At 40.9% G+C, this 18457-nt stretch overlaps 1 pseudogene; it reads right to left on the bottom strand.

The window, feature by feature from the left end:
- The window catches only part of LOC117305826, a 28075-nt pseudogene extending 13646 nt beyond the window's left edge, over positions 1-14429 (bottom strand).
- Positions 14430-18457: the final 4028 nt, after the last annotated feature.

Here is an 18457-nt window from a genome sequence, read left to right as displayed (position 1 = left end):
CGAAGTGCGGGCTTTGGACATTACTGTTTACCGAAAGTGTCCAATAGCTTCAAGCAATGTTAGTGCTACACATTGGTGTAAAGCTAAACACACATTAATTATAATAATTATCCCCTATGAAAACATTTTCTATTATACCTTTTACAATGTAAACATGTAGGCCTATATTTACCTTGATCTTTCTAACTTGTGTGGCCGGGTTATCAAGAAAGCTCTCCGTAGCTAGGATTTCAATAAAGTTTTTCCGAGCATTCTTGTGGAAATCGGTCACTGCCTACACGTACATACGGAGCGACAAATAGCAAAACATAATAATGCAAAGAAAGAAAAAGAAAAAACACCCTTGTTGCATGTCTTTGTGTGCAGTCAGATGCATAACAAAAGGCTTCAACCGAAGTCTTCTGTTATTACTACTTTCTGAAAAACTACGTTACTCCAGAGGGAGCTGTTTCTCACAAATGTTTTATACTACCAACAGCTCCACATTGCTCGTTTCCAAGTATGTTTTGTATGCTAATAATTATTTTTTACTAGTTATCAATAGTGTCCAGTGCCTATATTCACGTCCATAGGTTATTACATTAAACAATCGATGTATGGGTAAAACATTTTTTATATTCTTTATCCACGATGCAAAATGGACATAAACAAATCTATAGTGTGTCTTAAAATTGTGTGTGTGCTGTTACTTCTGAGTACATACCAATAGTGTGGAGTGCCTTTAAGTTTACTAACCTCTGCGAAGAGCGGTACTGACTGGTGTAGTATGGCCACTTTCCTCCAATTGAACTCCCGAAACATACTGAATTTAACGGGGTTGTACACTGATTCACCAGATAGAAGACGGAAAAACCGCGGGAATATATCTCGCTTGGCCAGTTTGGGAGAGCTGGAGCCGTACGATATCTTAACAAAGAACAAAATCCAATCCAATTCAATTAAATTCAATCAACATTTGTTTCCATATTGGTGAACAAAGAGGATAGTATACAAGTTAAGTACAACTATTTCAGTAAAAGACGGTCAATAACAGGCCAAGAAAATAATTTATTAAATGAAATTAAAACAATATATTGTAGTGGATATGGAGCAAACTAATAATATTGGGAAACGTTCACAGACATGAGTTTTAAAGAGTACACCCTGTTGTATGACATATTATTATCTGATCCGAGCAGGGTAATTCACCAGACCCAAGCCCCAGTGCTTTCAGCAGTAGAGTGTGGGTTCGATACCCTATCATGACACATGTTCCCTTGAGCAATTGATGCACTTAACAATAATTGCTTCGTAAAGAAGTTGGTAAGGTAATGCATTGTGTTTTACCATTGAGGTGAGGATCCCACTGGAGGATACACATGCCTTCGTTCTTGTACGGGCTATTATACGTTATCTTTTAAACATATATTTTTAGTACACCCTCGGCAGAGATCCAATTAAACATAGTTTTCTGTTTAATTCAGAAACGCAAACAGCAAAATTTTCTGTTTAATTCATAGATGCAAACAGCAAAACGCACTTCTTTTGGTACAGAAAGTACAATTCGTCCGTTCATTAACATCTTGTTGCTGGATTTAGAGTTAATTTTAATTAACTCTAAAAGTTAACACGCCTACAGCATTGAAGTGTTGTATTGTGCTTGACATTCTCTGTTGCAGGAGTAGCCACAATTATACCATCCCTGCCAAAGCTTGTTTGTCACAATTCACAAGTGCATTCACCGTTTATCCCTTGGTGACTATTGTATTATCGTGTATTTTTGCTATATTTGAGTGACGCCAAGTTGTTGTCAGCAGAAGAGTGTGGGTTCGATACCCTACCATGTCACATGACACATTGTTCCCTTGAGCAATTGATGCACTTAAAAACCATCCTCGGGAAAAAAAGTGAAATGAAAGTGCATTCTGTTTTTGACTTGTGGCATTGCATGGTGGGGTGCATTCTGCTTTACCGTTAGAATCTTATTGTGGCGATACCCATGCCTACGTTGTTATACGGGCTATAACATAACTGATTGTCAGCAGACGAGTGTGGGTTCGATTCCTTACAATGACACATTGTCCCCTTGAGCAATTGATGCACTTAACCAGCTTCGAGGAAAACAAAAGTGAAAGTAAAGTATATTCTGTATATGATTTGAGGCCTTGCATGGGATACCCATGCCTACGTTGTTATACGGGCTATGCCAATTTAGTGGTTGTCAGCATACGAGTGTGGGTTCGATACCCTACAATGACACATTGTCCCCTTGAGCAATTGATGCACTTAACTAGCTTCGGGGAAAACAAAAGTGAAAGTAAAGTATATTCTGTATATGATTTGAGGCCTTGCATGGGATACCCATGCCTACGTTGTTATACGGGCTATGACAATTTAGTGGTTGTCAGCAGACGAGTGTGGGTTCGATACCCTACCCTGACACATTGTCCCCTTGAGCAATTGATGCACTTAACCAGCTTCGGGGAAAAAAAAAGTGAAAGTAAAGTATATTCTGTATCTGATTTGAGGCCTTGCATGGAGATACCCATGCTTACGTTGTTATACGGGCTATGACAATTTAGTGACTGTACGTCAGCAGACGAGTGTGGGTTCTATGTCACATGTCTATTTATTCCGTTGTTTGCTCAGACTATGGCATTGTGCCTTCAATTCATCAATTTCTTTGGGATATTTGATTGCATGTCGATGTAACAGTAGTGAAACCTGTATTTGGAATAAAATTTGTATCCAACTTGATCTCCCATTGTTTGACCAAGTTCTTTTAAATGGTCTTTTAGGGTAGATCAAGTTTTGGGCCATGACATGAATCACTACTTACTGTGATTGAAGATTTATAAAATATAATAAACATTTGGAATGTTAAGCTTAAGTACTCGTCGAGTTTTCAAAAAAAGAAAAAAGGGAAAATCACAGAGCAATGATTGCAGTAGTCGCGAAAATGCGTTGTATGCTATAATAATTGCCGTTTCCCGAGACGAAAGTTATTTTTGTGACATATTTTTACTCACTTCTCAATTATAGATTGTCATGATATTTTGTCATCCCTTTTGCTTGGTCTGGGTCTTGGAATCTTCTTCTAAACTATTATGTGCGGTATGTACATTGTTTAGAAACTGCTTGGTAACTGTAACAAAATAATTATTAACATAACAACTTACTTGGTTCCGTGGTTTTATGTTTGTTTGTCCATATATTCACTAATAAATTACTTTTTACCCAACCTCACCACCCTTGATGTTGTCCTTTGTGTTTCCATATTCTTGCTTGTGGTCAAGCCAGCCCCTTCCCTTCACCCCCCCCCCTTTTTTGTCCCCCTATTCATTGTTTACCCCTGCTTTTTTATGTATGCTTTCTAACCCCATTCATGTATTTCCACTTCACTGCTTATGTTTCACTTAGTTACCTGTTCATGTTTGTTGTGTTGTCATTTAGCCTTCGAGAAAGACTCTGCTAGGGTCGAAACGTCAGGCCATTAACTATTTTTTGCATTTGTCCATATATGGCACAAAAGCGTTCTGCTTCACCTTACTCCTAAATGTTGTCATTCTGCCGATTATTATTGAATATAATGGTGCACCAAATATATTTATTATCTCATGTTACTGTGTTACTAGGGTGATTTCAACTTAATGTGCTTTTTGTAATGAATTGCAGCATTGAAATAAATGTTACTGAATTGAATTGAATTGAATTGAGCAATGGAGAGCTTTTGATAGTATCACACATTGTGAGAAATTGTTCCATCTGAAGTAACGTATTTTGTACAAAAGAGATTACTTCTCACTCAAACATTTGAGGACTGCAGGCCCGATGCCTCTCTACTATCAATAGCTCAAGTTAGCATTCACATTTTTATAACAAGGGTATTTTATCTTTCATTTTTTTGTGTAACTTCGATGACCAACTGAGTCAAAACTTTCACAGATCTGTTAGTGTATGCATATGTTGGCAAATTTACCAAAGGTGTCCAGTGCCTTTAACGAATACCACAAAATGGATGCCTATTAAATACTGACCTGGATGAGATTCCAGTAGTGTGACGCCTGCGCAGTAGGCTCAGTAGCTACCGAGCATCCACCTCCAATTATCATTAGTTTAGTAGTGGTGGTGTTGTATAACTCCCTGTACATGACGTCAGTAGCTATGCCACCATCGCACTGAAAAGAAGAAAATAATACTAACATAACAATAATAAAACACATAGTATTTAGCACCAAATCCATTGCAAAATTGGTGCTCTTCAAGAAAATAAAAAATATATAAAATACTTAACCACGAAAATTAAAATCATGAACAAGTCAAACATTTAATCCACAAAGTGATCGTTAAAACATTAAAGGAAAAGGTGTACACATTGTTTGTACAGCAATCAACCACAACAGTAAGGACGAAGCAATGGTAAAGTGTCTTGCTTAAAAACACAAGTGTTGCGGCTGGGGATTCGAACCCACACTCTGCTGATCAGAAACACCAGAGTTTGAATTCGGTACTCTCAACCGCTCGGCCACGACACGACACTAGCCGTGGCTAGATAGGGATAATCATAAGAACTTGGTTTGAAACAATTGAATGCAAGTTGTGGTATAATTTGGAATGGCAAGATGCTATAAAAACTTCTATAACATACATCAAATTGAAACTGAATTAAGCCCTTGCCACTCCACGTATACATCAACAAATGCGACATAACAGCAGCTTTTGCAAAGCAGGTCACATTATGTGATAGGGAAACAAAAACAAAAACAGTTTCTTTTAGCCACATGTTTATAAAAATACTATTAGCAAAACACTGGTCAAGTCTTTTGGGGATTTTGGGGCCCATACAAAAATATTGACTAATCTCAAAGAAATCCAATCGGCGTTGACTAACTTAAACAACAATGTGTGTCGAACATGTTTCATCAGACATAACCTGGCGAAATTCGGACACAACGGGGCGGACACATTGGTTTTATAGGACATAATGGGGCGGACACAATGGTTTGTAGGACACAATGGGGCGGACACAATGGTTTGTAGGACACAATAGGTCGGACACAATAGGTCGGACACAATGGTTTGTAGGGCACAATAGGTCGGACACAATGGTTTGTAGGACATAATGGGTCGGACACAATGGTTCTACGGACACAATGGGTCGGACACAATGGTTCTACGGACACAATGGGTCGGACACAATGGTCTGTAGGAGACAATGGGGCGGACACAATGGTTTGTAGGACATAATGGGTCGGACACAATGGTTCTACGGACACAATGGGTCGGACACAATGGTTTGTAGGACACAATGGGTCGGACACAATGGTTCTACGGACACAATGGGTCGGACACAATGGTTTGTGGGACACAATGGGTCGGACACAATGGTTCTACGGACACAATGGGGCGGACACAATGGTTCAAAAATGATGTCGGACTTAATCGTCACCGTCGGACACAATCGTGCGTAACATACGCCTACTCAATAATTAATGTACATTTTATTCCGCAGGGGCACTGCATCGGTCTTGGGGTATTAAAAGTGGGGGGGGGGGGACACAGATAGAAAACAGGGCCATTGCTTCAGAGCACATCGCAAACGGAATAGATGTACAGCGTTCTTTCGATAGTTTAAAACATGTATTTGATGACTATGGTTGCTTTTTATTGACCAAAACAATTTGTATTAGTGTTTTTATCCCCCAACTTGGGATACCTTTCTGGAAGATAGTTTTTTAGAATCTTATACAAAGTTTTAAAACTGTGCCTTATTATGTGGACCTTTTTTGTTCCAATGTCCAAGCATCGTACGTAATTCTCACACAGGAATATAACGTTTGTGAAGTATTGAAGTTGCTGACTATGGCAGTTGCTTTAACTTGAAAAATCACACTATTTCTGGTGCGTGATTTGAATGACACTTCCGGATAGTTCGCAAAGTTCTGCAATCATTCCTTTCTCGTGGCGTACTTTCATCGTCACTGGGACGATACGTTCGGGAGGAAACTATGACTGCGTGCACTTTCTGTCGCATGGGAGCTTTTAATCTCCGGTAAAGATCTGTATTTCCTCTGTATAATCCGTGCGGCTGCGGGATTCTGGTTAGTGCAGGTTTTGAATCCAGTGGGAAATGCGTCGTTACAAAATAATGCTAGGCCTTATTGTGAAACGAAAACTTAAAAGAACAAAGGAAACACCACTTTATAATAATCACACTAATAATGATTATATTTAGAAAGTGTCAAATTGCCAAATACGGAAGTAAGACGGAAAACAAGACCGTGCAAAGATGCTGTCGACCAGCTACAGACTATAGGGGGAATGGTGGGACTTGAGAGACCGTTTGAAGGCTGGGACACTGTCGCAGTTCCTGGTTAGGATAGGTGTGCTATTCCATAATGGGGGAGCAGCAGTGAAGAATGCCCTGTCACCTGGTCAAAGGATTCTGATTTGATTTTGAATTGTTTACTGGTTGTAGACTTGAATGCAGCAAGTCCATTATTTTCACAATGTCTTATACTATCAACGGCTCTCCATTGAATGTTCGTTACCAAGTCAATGTTTTCATTGCAAACACGTGCAGCTTTGCTGTGTTCCTTGACTGTCCTCCTGACGATAAACGAGTAGTCAAATAAATTATATTCGTGAGGAATGCCCTGTCACCTGGTTAAAGGATTCTGATTTGATTTTGAATTTTTTAATGGTTGTAGACTTGAATGCAGCAAGTCCATTATTTTCGCAATGTCTTATACTATCAACGGCTCTCCATTGAATGCTCGTTACCAAGTCAATGTTTTCATTACGAACACGCGCAGCCCGCTTTGCGGTGTTCCTTGACTGTCCTCCTGACGACGAACGAGTAGTCAAATAAATTATATTCGTCATGCCCAGTGAAGCACGATAAGCAAAATAACACAACATCAAAAGTGGATTTGACGCATCTGGTCGGAACAGTTGGCATCATCTTAGCTCGAACTCGTGTCTGATTTTATCTGAACGTCAACGTTTGTTGCTATGTAATAATTTATGTGTAACAGGGTAGGGGGTAGTGTCATGTTATACGATACGTTTCAAAGTGACAGGATGCAATTGAAGGGACGAGTTGAAGGATCTATTGCCATTATCAAATGGTTGGATCTTGTTTGCGCGGCTGAAACGAAACGCCTTCGGGAAGTTGGGGATTTCATTTGGGGTAAATGGAACGCAACAGATTGGAAGTCGAAGCAATAGAAGTAGAGGTGTTGGGTGGACGGCAAATGCCTGATAGTGTTTTGACTGAGAGTATATGGTTAGAAGTCGTTAATTACTGAGGTTTGAGCGAGCTCACGCGCCGTGGATTTTGCGTTGTGCACGGCGTGAAGTTGGGCTGTGATAAGGGAGATCGCGAAGTTGTCCGGCCGACTCATAGTCATAGCTGACAGCTATACCCTTTCCAATCAAACCTTTTGAGGGTGAAAATAAAGTGATTTGCAGCTTCGCAATGATATTTTTATTGAAAATATTGGCAGGAAAATCATTACAATGAGGGCAATGTAAAACCACACGTTCAGGCACAAACACATGACATAGTGTAAACATTCTCATGGATTTTGGTGGAACTGTAATTACTTAATAATACTGCTATGTTCAGCCATCGGTGAGGTCTCATGGTGACAGTCTCCGGAATATTCTTCGGTGATTTCGAGAATTAAGTCCTTTTTGAGCCAAACATTGCAACAGCAGTCATGTCTTTTTAACTCGCATTTATATTAAATGCAGTGCGCCGTGTTTGTTTACATCCAACACCCACTATAGGCCTCCCCTATACCCACAGAGCAGCTCAGCCCTACCACCCATCCCCAGGAATTAAAGCCTCCCCTATACCCACAGTGCAGCTCAGCCCTACCACCCATCCCAAGGAATTAGAGCCTCACCTATACCCACATAGAAGACAAGCCGGACCACCCATCCCAGGAATTTAGAGCCTCCCATATACCCACAGTGCAGCTCAGCCCTACCACCCATCCCCAGGAATTAGAGCCTCCCCTATACCCAAAGAGCTGCTCAGCCCTACCACCCATCCCCAGGAATTAGAGCCTCCCCTATACCCACAGTGCAGCTTAGCCCTAACACCCATCCCCAGGAATTAGAGCCTCCCCTATACCCACAGTGCAGCTCAGCCCTACCACCCATCCCCAGGAATTAGAGCCTCCCCTATACCCACAGTGCAGCTCAGCCCTACCACCCATCCCCATGAATTAGAGCCTCCCCTATACCCAGAGTGCAGCTTAGCCCTAACACCCATCCCCCGGAATTAGAGCCTCCCCTATACTCAGAGTGCAGCTCAGCCCTACCACCCATCCCCAGGAATTAGAGCCTCCCCAATACCCACAGTGCAGCTCAGCCCTACCACCCATCCCCAGGAATTAGACCCTCCCCTATACCCACAGTGCAGCTCAGCTCTACCACCCATCCCCAGGAATTAGAGCCTCCCCCATACCCACAGTGCAGCTCAGCCCTACCACCCATCTCCAGGAATTAGAGCCTCCGCAATACCCACAGTGCAGCTCAGCCCTACCACCCATCCCCATTTTAACTCTCCGGATTGTCCTGTAAGGTTCTTGTTTTTTCAGTTTGTTTGGATTGCTGTATATTTTCCCGTTGTAAATTGATATATTTTTATAATTATTTTGTTATGCGCTTGTGTACATTTTATGGAATGGGCGCAATATTAATGAATAAATTATTATTATTATTATTATTATTATTATTATTATTATTATTATTATAAGAGCCTCCTCTATATCCACAGTGCAGCTCAGCCCTACCAACCATCCCCAGGAATTAGAGCCTCCCCTATACCCACAGTACAGCTCAGCCCTACCACCCATCCCCAGGAATTAAGGCCTCCCCTATACCCACAGTGCAGCTCAGCCCTACCACCCATCCCCAGGAATTAGAGCCTCCCCTATACCCACAGTGCAGCTCAGCCCTACCACCCATCCCCAGGATATAGAGCCTCCCCTATACCCACAGTGCAGCTCAGCCCTACCACCCATCCCCAGGAATTACAGCCTCCCCAATACCCACAGTGCAGCTCAGCCCTACCACCCATCCCCAGGAATTAGAGCCTCCCCTATACCCACAGTGCAGCTCAGCCCTACCACCCATCCCCAGGAATTAGAGCCTCCCCTATACCCACATCCCAAGGAATTAAAGCCTCCCCTATACCCACAGTGCAGCTTAGCCCTACCACCCATCCCCCGGAATTAGAGCCTCCCCTATACTCAGAGTGCAGCTCAGCCCTACCACCCATCCCCAGGAATTAGACCCTCCCCTATACCCACAGTGCAGCTCAGCTCTACCACCCATCCCCAGGAATTAGAGCCTCCCCCATACCCACAGTGCAGCTCAGCCCTACCACCCATCTCCAGGAATTAGAGCCTCCGCAATACCCACAGTGCAGCTCAGCCCTACCACCCATCCCCATTTTAACTCTTCGGATTGTCCTGTAAGGTTCTTTTTTTTTTTCTTTTTTTCTTTCGATTGGAGTTATTCTACTCCGTTTATTCTACAAACGACAACATACATCACTTAATCCACATTAATAAAGAAGCATACTAAATACTGCTATTAAATAGCAAAAACGAACATTAAATAAATATTCTAGTATATACACCGAAACAAATATATAAAAAACACTTTAGCGTGACATTTTCACGAAATAAGGAAAACAAGGGAATTTATTAAATTAAATTAAAAACAAAACAAAACAATCTCAAAAGGAAATCCCCAAAATGATAGCCATTAGGTAAAGCGAAAATTAAAACTTAAAGATAAGTCTGTCATCTTGAAAAAAACACAGAAATTTGTAAAGTTGATTAAATCTAGATGTTTTTAGTCGGTCACTTTCCATTACCAAGAAGTTTTTCAGCGCTTGTTTAAAACTTTGAACAATATTAGCTTTGGTGTACGTTTTGTCTTCATTAAAAACAAGATCACATCTACATCTCCAAATTACCCTAATCATCATTGCAACAATAATCATCGACACAAACGACAGATTGGTGCTACAAATTATAGAACAATCAGTTAAACAAAAGAAACTACAACCAACTTGTTTTCTAATTAAATGTTGAACGTATAACCAGGGTTCAATCGCTGTTTTGCAGTATAAAAACAAGTGCTCAATAGTTTCAGTAGCAGATTTACAGAGAGGACACTCAACTTTATCAGTTATTCCCATATGAACAAGTTTGTCCCGGGTTGGAAGTATCCTGTGACAAAGTCTAAAAATCACATCTTTATCTTTAACATCCAAAACATTGTTTTGGTGAATTTTTCCCCAAACACCAGTCCAGTTAAAATCGTCCGAGAGGTTTAAAATCTGAGCCCACTTTTCTTGGGCCTTTGGCCGGACAAATTCTCTTGCCTTGAGGGCTTTGTACAAAATTTTGTTGGAAAGTTTAGAAAATGACACACAATCCTCTTCCTCTTGATCTAGTGTTATATTCAGCCATCTACTAGGATGATTACTTGGCCCACACCGTGTTTCTTTGAACAAACCCGGATTGATATTCCGTTTAAGGCGCTTAACTATACGACCAGCACTCATATGATTAATTTTACATTTCCTGGCCAACTCTATAAATGTAATCAATCTATTATTTCTAACAACATGGTGAAACTTACTCATATCATTTGCCAAAAGGACATGACTTAAAAGATCTTTGTCTGGATCACCAGTGATTACAGTATTGTTAAAAAGCGGTATATTCATAACCTCCAACTTAGATGAGAACTCTGGTCTAATAGTGGCTCCAGCTTTTCTATAGGATATGAAGAGGTCCTCATAAAACGGGGTGGTCTTTAAAGATCTCGTTTTGGTTTTTTCAAACACATACCACCCCAAATTTTGAAGCTCGCCTGTTTTTTCGATCCAGTAATTGAAAAATTGTTTCCATTTGCCATCACTTTGAATATAATTTCCCAACCACATCAGTTTCAGACAGCGTAACCGGACTCTAACATCTAACAGGCCAGTTCCACCCATATTGCGGGGCCCAGTGATAGTGAGGCGCTTGATTTTGTCGGGTTTGTCAGACCAGTAAAAACTAAATATTGCCTGCTCGATTTTCTTGACCATCTCTTCGGGGCAAGAGATAACGCTACCAAGGTAGTTGAGGCTACTGCCAACCATAACATTCACTATGACTGATTTCCCCGACAAAGTCAGGTCGCGCTGTCTATAACGATTTAAAACACACTTAATTTTGTTGACTCTGGGTTCCCAGTTATCTGCCGGTGTGACATTGTTGCCAACATAAATACCCAGGATTTTAAGTTTGTCATTATTCCAGATAAAATCACATGGTCTGTCTGTTCTATTTTTCCACTTACCAATCCATAAACCCATTGTTTTAGAGGTGTTCACCTTGGACCCGCTTCCGTTACAGTACTTACATAAAACTTCTTTAATAACAGGAAAATCATCATCTTTGGAAATAAAAACTGTGGTGTCATCAGCATGTTGAATAAGTTTAAGACGCTCTGTTCCACCTGGAAGCTGAATACCACTCAGACTACTATTACTTCTTATCAGAGTCCCTAATCCCTCAGCACAAATAGCATATAACAATGGAGACAGTGGGCACCCCTGTCTAATTCCCCTACTTATTTGGAAAGGTATGCCAATGAAATTATTTACAATGACGCAACTCTCAGGATCACTATACAAAAGCTTAATCCATTGAATGAATTTTGGGGGAATCCCCAGTTTCTTAAGCATGTCAAACATATAAGTCCAATCAATTCTATCGAAAGCCTTTTCTTGGTCAATAGTTAAAACAGCTGCTTCTTTATCATTCCAATTAATAAAATCAATGCCATCTCGCAAGAGCATGAGGTTATGATGGATTTTCCTCTCAGGAACACCACATGTTTGCTCATCACCAATCAAAAAAGGCATAGCTTTTTTCAGCCTGTTGGTTAGAACTTTGGCTAATATCTTATAATCAACATTTAAAAGGGAGATAGGCCTCCAATTTTTAAGATCAAACCTGCTTCCCCTCATCTTATAAATTAATCTAATCAGACCAGTATTCATAGAATTACTAAGTTTACCGCTGACATAACAAACTTTTAAAACTTCAAGAAAAACATCTTTTATGAAAGGCCACATAGCTTGATAACACTCAACAGTAAGGCCATCAAGGCCAGGAGATTTATTTTTGTTCATTTGTAAGAGTGCTACTTTAACTTCATCCTCAAACATGTCATTTTCAAGATCCTCACAAATGTCATCAGGAATATCTTTACTCTCAACTTTAGAAATGATGTAATTCAAATCGGACTCAGAAACTTTATCAGATGTGTACAAATCAGTATAAAAGGAATTCACCAAACATAGCAAAGAACTTGGCTCATCCACAAACTTACCATCAGGAGTGACAAGTTTGTCAATTTTGGCGTTGTCAGTTTTTTGTTTTTCTATATCAAGAAAAAATTTGGATGGTTTTTCTCCTTCGTCCTTAGTGATGTTTCTAACCCTAATTTTGGCTCTCTGCCATTCCCCAATTTCATAATTTTTAAGTTGAGCTTCAAGATCCCTAATGGCATCAATGTCAGATTTACCTGGACCATTGATAAGAGTGTCATATTGTTTCTGTAAATGTGTTTGTTTCTGCCTTTCTTCGTAGGCTTTCTCCTTACCATACTCTTGAATAATTTCTTTAGTCCTGAATTTACCAATTTCCCACCAGTCAAGTAAATTGTTGTAGCTAGTCTTTTGGCTTCTCCAAAAATTCCAGAAAAAACTGATTCGTAAAATGCAATCCTCATCTTTAAGAAGGCTATTATTGCAAATCCATCTTCCATTACCATGGCTAGCATTGGAATCATACAGTTTAATATTTAATACATAGTGATCAGATAAACCGTGCATGTACACAGATATGTCAGTGATATTACGTATGAAGTTAGACGAGACGAGAAAATAGTCGATTCTGCTAGACTTTTTAGTAGCTTTGTGAAAATGTGTGTAGCCTGGTTTGTCTGGTTGTAGAGTCCGCCAGACGTCTAAAATATCCTTTTTATTTAAAACATTTTTCATAATAGTTTTACTATGATCAATGACTTTACCGTTGTCTAAATTGCAATTAAAATCTCCACCGATAATAACATTGCTAACACCAATGCGATCACATAAACCATCAAAATAAACTGCTCTAGCGTATGAATTATTGGGAGCATAAGCGGAAGCTATTGTAATTAATTGACCATTCCATTTAATATCCCCTTTAATCCATCTACCTTCATTGTCTCTATCAATATCCATGACTTCAAGATCCAATTTGTGAGAAGTGAGTATTGCTACCCCCCGTGATTGGCGATTCCCGTGATTAAAATACATTTTACCTTCCCACTGAGTGCTCCATAATAATTCATCTGCTTCTTCGCTATGAGTTTCTTGTAAAAGAATGACACTATATTTATGACGTAGAAAAAATTCAAAAATAACTTCACGTTTATGATCACTTCTCAGACCGTTAACATTCAATGATGCAATTGACAAAAATGACATACAGAGAATAGGTATAGTAACAACCACCATTTTAGTCGAGTTAGTTGATGGTTGGCCTACCTCGTCCTCTACCCCTTCGGCTTTGAGTTTTTCTAGTCTCTTGTTGACTTGAGTCCTCGTTTTGTGTCTCTGACTTATCACCTCTCTTCCGTGATTCACGTTTTTTCCTGGATCGTTGTACCCCATTACGAGCATAGTCGTGATCAATATGTTCTTGGCCGTTTTCTCCCTCGAAATCAGATTCGTCATTCACAAGCTCCATTGAGTCAGCACTTGAGTTTGCTCGATCTTCCTTTTGTTGCTTGCTTCCGGGTTCCTCTTCACCATCACTTGATTTTCGTTTCCTTGATTCCATAGTTTTCTTGAGCGTTTGCTTTTTGGTTTTAGTTCCGGAGAATCCAGCTTTGCAAGCCTCATCCCAAAATGAGACAGGTGTCGTTGTCTTTCTCTTCTCGCTTGATTGTCCTTTGGGATCCTTTTTGTTTTTAGGTTGTGAGGTGACTTCAGCAAAGGACTTTTTCTTTATGGCTGACTCCTTTGGTTGCGCTTCAGGTTCATGGTGTGATTTGTCGTTACTTGATTCGTCGATCGGCTCCGTATCTTTGGTTGCTGTCGACTTGTTAGGGTTGTCGTGGTCATCGGCATTTTCTTCACGTTCTTCGTTGTCATCGCTGTCATCATCATATTGAGTAGGTGGTTTATCAGTGATATCTTCATTTTGGCTTTCATTTTCATGATCAAAATCATCATCATGATCAGTATCACTGTCATATCTCTGGTTGGTTTTCCTGTCCGTATGTACAAAGACAATAGGGGTTTGGGTCGCTTCCTGTTCTTCGTTGTCATCGTGCCATGATGCTCTATGTTGGTCGCTGTTGCAAATCCCCATTTTAACTCTTCGGATTGTCCTTTAAGGTTCTTGTATTTTCAGTTTGTTTGGATTGCTGTATATTTTCCCGTTGTAAGTTGATATATTTTTATAATTATTTTGTTATGCGCTTGTGTACATTTAATGGAATGGGCGCAATATTAATGAATACATTATTATTATTATTATTATTATTATTATTACTATTACTATTACTATTACTATTACTATTACTATTACTATTACTATTACTATTACTATTACTATTACTATTACTATTACTATTACTATTACTATTACTATTACTATTACTATTACTATTACTATTACTATTACTATTACTATTACTATTACTATTACTATTACTATTACTATTACTATTACTATTACTATTACTATTACTATTACTATTACTATTACTATTACTATTACTATTACTATTACTATTACTATTACTATTACTATTACTATTACTATTACTATTACTATTACTATTACTATTACTATTACTATTACTATTACTATTACTATTACTATTACTATTACTATTACTATTACTATTACTATTACTATTACTATTACTATTACTATTACTATTACTATTACTATTACTATTACTATTACTATTACTATTACTATTACTATTACTATTACTATTACTATTACTATTACTATTACTATTACTATTACTATTACTATTACTATTACTATTACTATTACTATTACTATTACTATTACTATTACTATTACTATTACTATTACTATTACTATTACTATTACTATTACTATTACTATTACTATTACTATTACTATTACTATTACTATTACTATTACTATTACTATTACTATTACTATTACTATTACTATTACTATTACTATTACTATTACTATTACTATTACTATTATTATTATTATTATTATTATTATTATTATTATTATTATTATTATTATTATTATAAGAGCCTCCTCTATACCCACAGTGCAGCTCAGCCCTACCAACCATCCCCAGGAATTAGAGCCTCCCCTATACCCACAGTGCAGCTCAGCCCTACCACCCATCCCCAGGAATTAAGGCCTCCCCTATACCCACAGTGCAGCTCAGCCCTACCACCCATTCCCAGGAATTAGAGCCTCCCCTATACCCACAGTGCAGCTCAGCCCTACCACCCATCCCCAGGAATTAGACCCTCCCCTATACCCACAGTGCAGCTCAGCCCTACCACCCATCCCAGGAACTAGAGCCTCCCCTATACCCACAGTGCAGCACAGCCCTACCACCCATCCCCAGGAATTAGAGCCTCCCCTATACCCACAGTGCAGCTCAGCCCTACCACCCATCCCCAGGATATAGAGCCTCCCCTATACCCACAGTGCAGCTCAGCCCTACCACCCATCCCCAGGAATTACAGCCTCCCCAATACCCACAGTGCAGCTCAGCCCTACCACCCATCCCCAGGAATTAGAGCCTCCCCTATACCCACAGTGCAGCTCAGCCCTACCACCCATCCCCAGGAATTAGAGCCTCCCCTATACCCACAGTGCAGCTCAGCCCTACCACCCATCCCCATGAATTAGAGCCTCCCCTATACCCACAGTGCAGCTTAGCCCTAACACCCATCCCAAGGAATTAAAGCCTCCCCTATACCCAGAGTGCAGCTTAGCCCTACCACCCATCCCCCGGAATTAGAGCCTCCCCTATACTCAGAGTGCAGCTCAGCCCTACCACCCATCCCCAGGAATTTGAGCCTCCCCAATACCCACAGTGCAGCTCAGCCCTACCACCCATCCCCAGGAATTAGACCCTCCCCTATACCCACAGTGCAGCTCAGCTCTACCACCCATCCCCAGGAATTAGAGCCTCCCCCATACCCACAGTGCAGCTCAGCCCTACCACCCATCTCCAGGAATTAGAGCCTCCGCAATACCCACAGTGCAGCTCAGCCCTACCACCCATCCCCATTTTAACTCTTCGGATTGTCCTGTAAGGTTCTTGTTTTTTCAGTTTGTTTGGATTGCTGTATATTTTCCCGTTGTAAATTGATATATTTTTATAATTATTTTGTTATGCGCTTGTGTACATTTTATGGAATGGGCGCAATATTAATGAATAAATTGTTATTATTATTATTATTATTATTATTATTATTATTATTATTATTATTATTATTATTATTATTATTATTATTATTATTATTATTATAAGAGCCTCCTCTATACCCACAGTGCAGGTCAGCCCTACCAACCATCCCCAGGAATTAGAGCCTCCCCTATACCCACAGTGCAGCTCAGCCCTACCACCCATCCCCAGGAATTAAGGCCTCCCCTATACCCACAGTGCAGCTCAGCCCTACCACCCATCCCCAGGAATTAGAGCATCCCCTATACCCACAGTGCAGCTCAGCCCTACCACCCATCCCCAGGATATAGAGCCTCCCCTATACCCACAGTGCAGCTCAGCCCTACCACCCATCCCCAGGAATTACAGCCTCCCCAATACCCACAGTGCAGCTCAGCCCTACCACCCATCCCCAGGAATTAGAGCCTCCCCTATACCCACAGTGCAGCTCAGCACTACCACCCATCCCCAGGAATTAGAGACTCCCCTATACCCACAGTGCAGCTCAGCCCTACCCCCCATCCCCATGAATTAGAGCCTCCCCTATACCCACAGTGCAGCTTAGCCCTAACACCCATCCCAAGGAATTAAAGCCTCCCCTATACCCAGAGTGCAGCTTAGCCCTACCACCCATCCCCCGGAATTAGAGCCTCCCCTATACTCAGAGTGCAGCTCAGCCCTACCACCCATCCCCAGGAATTAGAGCCTCCCCAATACCCACAGTGCAGCTCAGCCCTACCACCCATCCCCAGGAATTAGACCCTCCCCTATACCCACAGTGCAGCTCAGCTCTACCACCCATCCCCAGGAATTAGAGCCTCCCCCATACCCACAGTGCAGCTCAGCCCTACCACCCATCTCCAGGAATTAGAGCCTCCGCAATACCCACAGTGCAGCTCAGCCCTACCACCCATCCCCATTTTAACCCTTCGGATTGTCCTGTAAGGTTCTTGTTTTTTCAGTTTGTTTGGATTGCTGTATATTTTCCCGTTGTAAATTGATATATTTTTATAATTATTTTGTTATGCGCTTGTGTACATTTTATGGAATTGGCGCAATATTAATGAATAAATTATTATTATTATTATTATTATTATTATTATTATTATTATTATTATTATTATTATTATTATTATTATTATTATTATTATTATTATTATTATGATTATGATTATTATAAGAGCCTCCTCTATACCCACAGTGCAGCTCAGCCCTACCAACCATCCCCAAGAATTAGAGCCTCCCCTATACCCACAGTGCAGCTCAGCCCTACCACCCATCCCCAGGAATTAAGGCCTCCCCTATACCCACAGTGCAGCTCAGCCCTACCACCCATCCCCAGGAATTAGAGCCTCCCCTATACCCACAGTGCAGCTCAGCCCTACCACCCATCCCCAGGATATAGAGCCTCCCCTATACTCACAGTGCAGCTCAGCCCTACCACCCATCCCCAGGAACTACAGCCTCCCCAATACCCACAGTGCAGCTCAGCCCTACCACCCATCCCCAGGAATTAGAGCCTCCCCTATACCCACAGTGCAGCTCAGCCCTACCACCCATCCCCAGGAATTAGAGCCTCCCCTATACCCACAGTGCAGCTCAGCCCTACCACCCATCCCCATGAATTAGAGCCTCCCCTATACCCACAGTGCAGCTTAGCCCTAACACCCATCCCAAGGAATTAAAGCCTCCCCTATACCCAGAGTGCAGCTTAGCCCTACCACCCATCCCCCGGAATTAGAGCCTCCCCTATACTCAGAGTGCAGCTCAGCCCTACCACCCATCCCCAGGAATTAGAGCCTCCCCAATACCCACAGTGCAGCTCAGCCCTACCACCCATCCCCAGGAATTAGACCCTCCCCTATACCCACAGTGCAGCTCAGCTCTACCACCCATCCCCAGGAATTAGAGCCTCCCCCATACCCACAGTGCA

Source organism: Asterias rubens, unplaced genomic scaffold, assembly GCF_902459465.1.
Source record: "Asterias rubens unplaced genomic scaffold, eAstRub1.3, whole genome shotgun sequence".
Taxonomy (NCBI): Eukaryota; Metazoa; Echinodermata; class Asteroidea; order Forcipulatida; family Asteriidae; genus Asterias; species Asterias rubens.
Note: the sequence above shows the minus strand (reverse complement) of the source record. Positions and strands in the feature narration are given on the sequence as shown.